Here is a 10,168-nt window from a genome sequence, read left to right as displayed (position 1 = left end):
ATGAGCCCTTGTGCCCCTTTCTCTGTAGGGTCCCAAGAATGCATAGGGAGGGATCATTCTAGTCCTGGAATAATGTTCTATTTTTGGCACCAGTTTCCATTAGTGTGTGTGTTTCCATTAGTTTTGCTCTTGTTAAATAAAACATGCTAGCTGATGAGATGTTCTGTGAGGGTCCAGTGACTTACAGTGCTGTGGAGCCTGGACACATGGAAAACACCCCAGGAAGGCTCTTATTTTGGAGGAGGTAAGCACCTGCCCTCTGGAAAGTTGAATAGTTGCCTTGGGCTCCTAAAAGCAGATGTTTGCCATGTTATTGGACACTTCTGAAAACCTTGGCTAAGCTGATGTTGGTGCTTTGAACATGCAGTTCACTCCCCCTTCCAGCAGCCTTGCATGCATTCAGCTTGCTCTTGCTCAGTGTGCACGTCCCTGCTCCTGCCTGTGGTCACCCACTGGCCCTGTGTGCCTGTCTAACCAAAGCAACTGCACTAAGCCCAGAACATGACCCTGGGTAAAAATTCCCTGGGTAAAAATTCATTATCCCTCTATTTTTCATGTGTATTCTGAAAGTGTCTAAGAGCCAACCAAGAATAGGCCAGGCACTATCCAGATGCATGATAAAAGACAATTCCTCCAATTCAGAGATGATGTTCTAGATAGAAAGGCTTAGATGACACCTAAACAGAGTGAGAAAGTCTGGCCAAAATGTCACTGACCAGCTCCCTCAGTGGCAGTTTCTGTGGCACAGAGTACGGAAGCTATTGAGAGCTAAAGGCCCATTCAGGGAGGGAAGAAGTGGGAAGTGGGGAGAACAGAAGTTTAAAAATGGGGGAGGGCAAAAAAAAACTTAGGAGGACTGAATTTCTTCAACAAGCACTGAGTAAAGAAAAGGAGAAGAGAGAGAAATGACAGATTTCTGTCCAGACCACACTAGAGGTGCAGTTGGAAAAATCTGACACTCTTATTTTCTAAGGCTTGAAATTTTTATGTTACTTTAAAGTAAAAGCTTTGAGTAAAGCTCTGCTTTAGCAGACTTCCCTCCCCCATCCCAACCTGGTGGACTGGAAGATTTCCTCTTCGCTACAAAATATGCTATTATTTGGAAAAGCTGGGGTTTTAACAATTGCATGGGAAGAATAAGTATATAATTATATAAGATTGGCCTAATGGACATTTGCAGCTGTACTGAGATGCTAACAGCATGCAGAAACCATTATGTTTCCAGTTGTTTGGCAAAAGTTAAGAAACCTTATATATATATATTTATATATATATATAAGTTAACCATAAAGTAAATCCAGATGGTTCTCTCTTGCACAGACAAGCAGTCTTCAGACTAGACATATAGCTGTAGCCTGGCTATAACTTGTTTTGATTACTGCAGATAAAATATTTTAAATGACTGTGCACCCTCTTCACAAAATGCTGTGTGCCCTTGATTCTTGCTGAAGTCAACTGGCATTTTTGCAGCACTACATAAAACTTGTTTGACAATACCTTGTGTGCATGAGTATGTAGTTGGGTATTACTTGTTTAATTTCTCTTTCTACTGAAGTATTGCTTAATGGCCCCCATCAGGGTTTTGGGCTCTGCTGAGGCAGGCATTGCAGACTCATAAAACACAAAGGACAGTTGCTGCCCTATGCAACCTCCCGCTTGAGCCTGTTCTTGTCTCTTCATTGCCTAGTTAAGGATTGCTGGAAAATATTGGTCGTGTTCTTATTTTTGATTGATGTATTCAGATTTTTATTTGATTCTTTAATAAGCATTGTCTGTTATGTTCATTACTCCATTTCATCTAGACGTCAGTTGTGCTAGCTTCTATCAGCAGGGGAATCAGAATTATGTTGCCTTGAGAGACTATTCTGCAAATCAAATCAAACCAGCAGCTTTGCTTCACAGGGCAAAGATTTAGGTGTCTGAATGTTTTAAGTCAACACATTAGGAGCACTTCTAAAGTTCTGAAAAAAGGGGAACTGAAAGGTTCATCAGAATGTATAGATTCATGGTATGTTACTTTTTATGTTGGTTTGTTGGGTGTTTTTTAAGTCAATAAGCAAGTGTTCTTGTAGATAACAGTTGATGTTGTTTGTCCAAGTAGTATAACAAGTAGGAATACTGTTTTATGAGCTGCTTAAGCAGTATTGTCGGAAGGGCAAGTTGGATTTGACCTGGTAGGAGTCAGATTTAATGGCTGATGAGTCTCCTGCTAAATCTCTGACAGGGCTAATAGCCCAGCATTAGTGGCTGTGTTTGCAGGACAGTGTTTGAGGCTAGAGATGAAACAAGCTTCCCTGGGGACTAGGAAGGAAGGACCCCAGTCCTGAACAAGGTTCCCTGGCCTTCCCTGGGCTTGTGGGGGGAGGCTGAGGCCATGGCTCTGAAAGGCATTTTGTTCACTGTTCTGCTTTTTCTCTGTCAGCAGAAAAAAATGTTCTGGGAGATTTGTGTTGAAATGGAGTATAGATCCCAAGGCACAAGAATGTGGAAAATAAGGGATGAGGGCTTTGTTGTGTAACCTCCCCTTACCAAAGAACGCTGGGAACAGGAAGAGCATGGGGCCCCAAACTGCTTACCCCTGTTTCCCAGTCAGTACTAAGAGGTAGTCCTTCGAGAAGAGCACCTACCATGGAAATCCTACACACAGAAAGTATTAACCATTGAGTATATACTTCTGTGCAGGGCACCCTCATGTGCTTCTGAGGCCCAAAAATGGGACACTTCCAATTGGTCATAACATGTAAACTGCTCTACAAAGAAAATGGCATTCCCAAAATTCAAGGTGGTTTTGTCCCTAATATCCCATAGTATCACACACACAGGATTGCACTTAAATTCTCTTGACAACATGTTGGGAAACTGTCACAGTCTGTTTCTACTCTTGTTGTTCATTGGGGTAAGAAAGGTTTTTCTTCTTCTCTATTTCCTTAATAACATTGCTGCGGATTCCAGAAACGTGTGGTCTAACCCATTCCCTAAGCATAGCATGTTTTAAAAAATAAAAATAATAGGTACTTGGTATGTCACTCTCATCAGAAAGTTTTGTCCAGACATGCTGAGAGCAGGTTTTGGGTCAGCATAATCTCGTGGTATACAGAGTGCCAAATTCAGAGTTGAATAGAGCTCAGAGCCAGAAATTGGATTGATGTTTACTGTCCTCTTGATACAGGCTTCTGACTCATTGGCAGTGCAGATGTGGAAACACAAGAGCTGCTGTGCTGGTGCCATTAGCCCGGTGTCTGTACTGCTGACCGCGGTCAACAACAAATGCTTTAAAGTACATGAAATCTGTGCTCCCCACTTATGGGATAAATTTTCTGCCCCACAGAAAATCTGTTTAATCTCTCCACTCCACCTCCTTAGATAAAGCTTGGCTGGAAGCCTGAAGCCTGAAGTTTTACAGCTTTTCCAAAACCATTTCTTTTCTTCCAATGTAAATTGTCTCTGGTGGCAGTTTTTCTTATTTATGGGACTGATATTCTCTTTAACATTTCTATGCTCTTTGCCTCCAAGTGTTCTGATAATGAGTTCAACAGACTAAATGATGATGATAACTATAACTTATAACATTAACTGGTTTAAAATATGTCCCCTTTTCATTTTTAACTAAGCGAGCTTGGGGGAAGTTTGCCGTACCACTCCTCAGGTGCAGCTGTTCTGCTGTATTCAGAACATCTGGTCCTGTGGTACCATATGGCTATGACCAACCATACCCCTAGAAGTAATCAAGTACACTTCATGTCATAAAAACCCACAACAGCAAAACAATGCCTCATAACCCACCAGGAACGCTCCACACCACCTCAGGGCAAGTGCCTTTTAATGTTTTTTTTCTCTGAGTTTGATCAGGTTCCAGACTCTTTTAAGCTGAGAACACCATAAAAGTTGGAAATTAGGTACTCCATTTCAGGAAAAATACAAAAGCCAGACCTAGTGGTTATGTGAACTAGAAATAGAGTTGTTACACTATGAGAGATAGCAAGACTGCCTTAATAGATGGCATTCAAGTGCAGCTGTTTATGGGTCTTAACTGGTGTTGGCCCATGAAATGCATACTTAGAAAGGAAATCAGGGAAAGCTAACACATGCCTGGGGGCTTTGAAGTTGTTATTATCATCCACATGCATAAGAACAGGAGATTCTCTCTAGTCCAGTAAGTACTGAGAAATGAATGAGTTTGGCTGGCACATACATCAAAGGTCTTCACTTGTAATTTGCTTAAGAGATTAAAAATGAAATATGAGGGAATTATTGAGGAAGAGCTAGCTGCTGGTTTTTTCCCCCTTGCAGCAGGAAAAGAACAATTGAGCATCTCTTCTGACTGAAAGTGATTACTGAAAAGCTTTCTGACAACCTTGAGCAAAAAAGCAGTTGCATCCTAGTTTCACTGACATCAAATAAGCATTTGATTTACTGAGACTAAATTGGACCTGTCCGGTGCCAAGGAGTGTCTTTGAGAAGCAAACAAACTTGATAAAGTCTTTTTTTACAGAATCACAGTCTCTAAAGCAATGTATTGCCAGACCATGGAATGTGCTCTGCATTTTAGCTACCAGAAATGTTTTGCTTTGAGAAATAAAATAACAAAAACCTAGGGGCAAACACTTAAACCTTGTTACTGTTCTCTGTGGGTTTTATTGAGGTTCTCCAAGAGACTGAGTAACCACTGGAAAGTAGACAGGGTTGTCAAGTTATTAAGCTGTGGTTGGACTGGAAGATAGAAAGGCTTGATAACAACTGTGATTGTCTGGGACAAGACTGACTATGAATGCTTTTGAGGTGGAAGGAGGAGAGAGGTGGCTTTCTTGAGAAGCTTCCAGGAGGAATGCAGAGTGTGGGAAACTGTTATTTTAGGGGGCAGAGGAAAAACTGTGATGAATTTTTGATAAAGGTACAGAGATGCTGGCAGAGGTCTAGATCGTTTAAGTCTTCCCATCCCATGTCCTTTGCTGTTGCCAAGTCAGAGATCTTGTGGATCTCTTAACAAACATCTCTCTTCAGAGATCTTGGAGTCTTTGAATCAAGATCAGACACCTTAAAAAAGAGGCTGGCATTTTTTGGAGGTAATACAGGAACTGATGGGTGTTAGTCTACAGCCAGTATGACCCAATATGGAAGATGCTGACTACAGCTAATTTCCATGTTCATTTTAGGCTTTCTTTGGTAGCATAAAATTTGTATTCTTTGCTGATTTTTCTATCTAGCATGTGCTTTAACAACTTTTTTCCCCTTCACCACACAAACTCTTATTGAATGTTCTTGATCCACATCATCTTATTTAGACTGGGATTTTACCATTCCTTTTATATTCCAGTAGATCATAGAATAGTTAGGGCTGGAAAGGACCTTAAGATCATCTAGTTCCAACTCCCCTGCCATGGGCAGGGACACCTCACACTAAACCATGTCACCCAAGGCTTCGTCCAGCCTGGCCTTGAACACTGCCAGGGATGGAGCACTCACACCCCATTACAGTGCCTCACCACCCTCACAGTAAAGAACTTCTTCCTTATATCTAACCTCAACTTCCCCTGTTTAAGTTTAAACCCATTACCCCTTGTCCTATTACTACAGTCCTTGATGAGGAGTCCCTCTCTGGCATCCTTGTAGACCCCATTCAGATATTGGGTAGTCCTATAAACATTCTGGCTGTAACTTTATTGTACCTAGAACAGAACATCTCATCAGTCCAGCTCATTTTATTACTCCAGACAGGAGTAATAAAAATGAGTGCATGTTTCCCAGTCAGAATTAATCAACTACATCTATAAGCATTGCCACTCTTTATTGAGGTAAAAGTTAAAATAGTCTTTGTGAAACCAGCCAGTCTCTCCCACACCATTAAACTCATCCACACAAACACACTTGCACTGAGAATTTCAAGGAAAGCTTTTAGCTTGACCCATTGCTTTTCCATTAAGATTACAATGCACCCCCGTTTCTCCAAGAATCCATTCAACACACTTTATTCCAGCTGTTACAGGTGCTGATTTCAGTATAAATGTTGGATCAGTCCCCTGCATTTTCCTAACTTACACTTGAAATAACAGCCAGTTGTTTTAAAAGATTATAGCGTAGAGCTATAGAGCATAGAGGATTTTCATGTGAATGGAAATGAACTGTGTGTCAACAACAGACCTGAGAATACCACCCTGTGCCAGAGAGGAGGAAGCAGAGAGGTGCTGGGAGATGCCCTACCATCAGAAAGGGAGTGCCAGGAGACAGGACTGGCTGTCAGGAGCCCCAGCTTGAGGTGTAAAACCATGGGGAAGCTGGCTGGGTGGTCAGTGGTCTCTTTTTTCCAGGAAAAAAGGACTTGGGTCTGAGATGCAGAACTGAAGTTTTTGAGAAAATTGAGCTATCAGCAGGCGTTGCAGTTATAGCTCATTTACTAGTGGAAAAGTAATATATATATAAACAATGCATAAATTTACTGCTAAGCATGGTTTTGAAATGTCTCGGATTTTTTAGTCATATGAATAAGCCTGGTTTTAGAGAGAATGGTGCTGCATGCCAGAGATAAGCAAGTACAGATTTTACCTATTGACTTATCTTTAAAAAGGTGGGGGGAGAGCCTAAAGGAAGAAAAACTTGAAAGTAGAATACATCAAATATTGTTTCCTTGGAAACAAAAAGGAAGATTACATCACAGGGCTTTAAGCCTATAAATAGCCACCTAGCAGTGCAGATGCCGCAGAAGAAACTCTTGTTCCTAGAGGGAAAATTTAGAAATGAGGATGACCTCCCTTTAGACACTGCTGTCACAATGCAGTCAGCACAACCTGATCTTGAGGACTAGCAGTAAATTTAGCTGATGGTATATGACAGTCTTCTCTCAATTAGCTGTAGCATTCAGCTCAGGGAACTGGTTCAGTTGGTGAGAAGAGGTACAATTTTCAGGCTGCTATAAATACCATCAGTGTCTCCAGAGCCCTGCTATGCTGCTGTGGCAGAAATTACTGGAAGTCTTCAGTCTGAACTCTAAATCCTTCAGGCAGCCATGACAGGACAATGAAAACCTCAAGCCCACATTAATGTTTGTGGGAAACAACCTGGGCAAAGCAGCACCACACTCGGGGGAGTTCAGGCCTTTGGAGAAGATCAGATGCAGCTCACAGAAGCCTGTCCTCCCATGGTCCCAGATACATCCTGCCCCTTTTCCTCTCTCTTTAGCCACCTCTCAGTCATGCAACTGTTGTGCCTGGGGCTGCCTCTGTCCCTCTGAGGGTGAGCAACGGCAGCTGAGGAAGGTCTAAAGGCAAGCATAGAGGGACAGTGGCTTGGCACACACAAGGCTACTGCCCCTCTAGCCAGCTGCAAGCTCGTGGGCCCAGCTGTGTTGGGGGGTTGTCAGCTGCATCCTGCTAGTGTTAAGTGCTGATGGCGAGTGTTTTATGTTTCAAGAGTTATGTTTCTTGATGCTATGGAATATTCATACCATTAATTACTAAACCAAATAATACAGATGTTGTCATTGTTACAGGTTCCTTTAGGCTGTGCTGTAGTTCATCTTACAACCTTTACTTTTTAGTGACATGCAACTCTCTGCTTACTTTTGCAGCTGAACTCATCAGTATGTGTATACAACACTGCTAAAAGGATAGCTTCAAAACTGGGCAATTCATGCATCTTACGGGCTAATGTAGCTAAATCTTCCTTCAAAAGACTAAAGGAATAAGTTGCATTATTATATGGTCTTTCCAGATGTTTTTAAAAAAATTGATTGGTTATGGCTCTGTTAGGAAACAATCCCTTTCGAGCTGAAACACAGATTTGTTCCATCAGTTTGTATGTGATAACACTGGCCCTGCTCAAATTTCCACTTTCTGGTGGGAATCATCTCGGTTTGAGTAGGGATCTTAGTGTCACTGATGGCTTGCAAAGGGCTGTTCCTTCCCAAAGCTGACAGAGCAGGGCTTGGGGCTGCTGGTAAGTGAAGGGATTCGTTAAATGTCCCAATGTCACAGATGTTGATGGTGCTGTAATATATATGTATGTATACATCCTTCCCTGGCACTGCTCTCTTTAAGGCATGGCCAAGTAAATGAAAGAGCATGTGCTCCCAGCTGCTTTAGCCCTAGGACATGGCTGTGGTGTACCAGGTGGCAGTACTCCAGCTCTCATAGCTTTATTTCCGTATCTCATAACTTGGTACGCACTCCCAAATCTACCAGAGAATCTCAGCTTTCCTTGGCACAGAGGAGAAGAAATATAAGTTTATTGCCCTTGTCAAGAAAATCATGAAAACAATGAACCTTAAGACAAATAATAATAATAAAATCCCATGCTTTATAAAGACATTCTCACAGTGGGAAAGTAGAAGACTTGATACATGAGTTCTGAACATCTGGGGCTGGCAGAAGTTCAGTTCTTGCTTAGGTAGATGTGGGGGTCATTTGTATGCATGTCTGAGCATAGCTGTGATTCTGGGTCCAAGGTTGTTATTACCATAGCAAACCTTAAGATCCCAGATCTGTAAGTTCTAGTGCTAAAGAAAATCTGGATGAGATTTGAACCTTGTCGTTTGCGTCAATCTTTATTTTAATCTTGTGTTTTAATTTCAATGAATTGTAAGGGATTTGGTATACTTCTTTTCATGGGAAAAGGGGTTGGGGTAGGGAGAGGATCCTGATATGGTGGTGCTTTGTTTGACTTGCTTGGGTTTGCTGCTGTAATCTCTCATCTCTGAGTCATTGTGCCTGCACAGTTTGCTTCACCCACCAAAAAAAATGTCTGTGCTACATTGTGAACTGATATTCCACAGTGCAGTATTCTGCCAGTCCAGTCTCACCCCTCTAGAAGCACTCTTGCTGTACTTAACACAGGATAACTACTAGAATACAGAATTTTTAGCCTCACAGGATTTTTTTCCAAGTAGCCCAAAACTAACTTCTTTCTTTTTTAACAAGTCAGGACTTTTATTGGCAGACAGGCGTTTCTGAGCATTGGAATGACTGTCATCAACATGGCTAGCCTGAAAAAGATGTATTAGTATTCATCTGTTGATGTGCTTTTGGATGACTGACCAGACAGACCCCTATAGCGCTGATACACTGATTGACATCTGACCAAAAGGATCTGGAATAGCGGAGATGCAGGTAAGTTGTTATATGTCTGGTGCAAAGCAGGATGGGTTAGAAACTGAAGGACTTGCTGGAGGTTATAGTGGTTGTAAAATCAAGGTGTAGCCACGTGGAGGCATAACTAAGCTAATGTTTTGGGCTGTTAGTTTTTTTTTTCTTTCATGGATGTTGACAGTAGGAAAAGACATCAGGTGAATTGATGGAAAGCAGCTTTGATTGTAAAATCTAAATATTCCTTTCTGTCACTGCCTTCTCCCAAGCACTCACTACCTCCCTAAAAAACAATCTACAGCTATTCTGCCTCATCAGATGAGCTGTTTAAATTAAAGCCACTCTGTAAGACTAACATGCATGCAAGGGCTGATTTCCTTGGTACAGTTTTCATTTCTTGTTAAGCGATGTCTCCTTGGATTAATTCAGATATGTAGGAAATTAAAAAGATGGTCAGTCTGATTTCTAATCAGTCATGTGTTTTTGGGTCATGTATCAGCTAATTATATACAGACAATTAACAGTTGCACCTGAGCAGCGTGCAGCTTAGCCTTCCAGTGTGCAGAGCATGGCAGGCAGTGATTTCCCCAGGACAGCCGAGGAGGAGGAGGGCATTGTCCCCTGGGCTGTGAGGTGCCTGGTCCGCACAGCCCCTGCTGGCTGCCTGGCAGGGGGTGGTGTTTCTTCACAAGTGGAGATTATTCAGCTGCAGAACTCCTGGCCAGGCAGCATCTTCTGGCTGCTGTTTCTTGAAATCATCTTGTCATTGGCTGTTATAGACCAACCCTTTAGAAACATTCCCTTCGTGGGTGACCTGGCCAAATCACACGTACCCCCAGACATGGTCATAGCCACAGAAACTGTGCGGCTGATTGATAGTTATCCATGCACAGAGGATTAGAAATGCAAGTCAATGAATAGAACAGAGAGCAAAGAGTAAATTTAATTTTCCAAATATCCGTAGTTTGAATAGTCTCTGATAAAATGCTCTTGTGAGAATGGCAAAGAAAAGTGTCTTTGAGTCCAGCCCTGGGATCCTGCTGTGTGTCTCTTGTGAATGAGTAATGAAAAGTGGCCATTCATTGCTGAATGAT

Source organism: Pezoporus occidentalis, unplaced genomic scaffold (genome assembly GCF_034315485.1).
Source record: "Pezoporus occidentalis ecotype Australia unplaced genomic scaffold, CSIRO_AGI_Poc_V1 ctg116, whole genome shotgun sequence".
Classification (NCBI taxonomy): domain Eukaryota; kingdom Metazoa; phylum Chordata; class Aves; order Psittaciformes; family Psittacidae; genus Pezoporus; species Pezoporus occidentalis.
Note: the sequence above shows the minus strand (reverse complement) of the source record.